This window comes from Eupeodes corollae, chromosome 3, assembly GCF_945859685.1.
Source record: "Eupeodes corollae chromosome 3, idEupCoro1.1, whole genome shotgun sequence".
Lineage (NCBI taxonomy): Eukaryota > Metazoa > Arthropoda > Insecta > Diptera > Syrphidae > Eupeodes > Eupeodes corollae.
The window spans coordinates 42833331-42834347 of record NC_079149.1 but is presented as its reverse complement, the minus strand read 5'-3'; the positions used below and the strand labels follow the sequence as shown (position 1 = coordinate 42834347).

General features: G+C 25.7%; 1 long non-coding RNA gene across 1 annotated transcript; it reads right to left on the bottom strand.

The window, feature by feature from the left end:
- Window positions 1–254: 254 nt before the first annotated feature.
- Window positions 255–1017, bottom strand: LOC129952886 (uncharacterized). Its single transcript, XR_008782410.1, has 3 exons — window positions 877–1017; window positions 426–575; window positions 255–362 (listed from the first exon to the last, which is right to left on the bottom strand). It is a non-coding gene; the product is annotated as an uncharacterized LOC129952886 (long non-coding RNA).

Sequence of the window (1017 nt, the reverse complement as noted above, 5' to 3'; positions counted from 1 at the left end):
GAGATGTTAATATTTTATTATTATTAGCTTCGAAAAATAAAATATTTAAAAGAAATTGTCCACTAGGCCAAACTGGTGGTATTTTTTCAGCATCTACTGGTAAATCTCTTATATAGTGGTAACCCTTTTTTAAAAATAAATGTGATATAATTGTAATTTTTGTTTCTATTGTTATTAGTAAAAACACTCACATAATAAGGACATTCATGATTCATATTTGTATGAGCCATTACAATAGGCCAAACAATTCGAAAATATGGACTGGCTTTATTTTTTGCAAAGTATTGACAATAATCATCGGTCACATTGACAAGAAATGGCCTGTATTTGATTTCAGATTTTTTATACAATTGTGAATTTATCTGTAAAAGGTACAATTTTAATATATTTGCTTTCAATATATTGATTTGAATAAAAATACGAACCAAAAATGTTTGAAGTGGCCTGGTATAGTTTCCTGCGATATTTATTATAGTTGTAGTTCGGTTAATTGATTTGACTGTGCACATTTCCATCTCAAGAGATTTATCGTGAACATTGCATATGATTCTTTGAACACGAACTGATAATTTATTCTGAAGAAAAAATTAAAAATATTACACTGTTTGATAAACATGTAGAAAAAGTATTATTTTTGAGGTTTAAGCACTCCAAGTGGCTTAAAATGACTTAAACATTTTATTTTATTTATAAAACTAAACTTAAGGGCTAAGTATCCTCAAAAAATCAACAAACTTTTTGTACTTTTATAATTTATAACAACTTTTTAATTAATACAATATTATCAAAATATTTCAATTTTATCAAAACTTATAATATTTTTTTTTTTTTTGTTAAGGTATGGTAAGGTCAATAAAAAGAAATTTGTTTAATTACTTTAGCAAAAACTGAAACAACCAGAACACAGATTAATGCACAAAGACGATAAATCTTTATTTTTCGAAATGGTTTATGAAATCATACGCTCCTTACAGTAACGAATGAGAGCTATTACAATTTCTTTCTCATAAATGCATT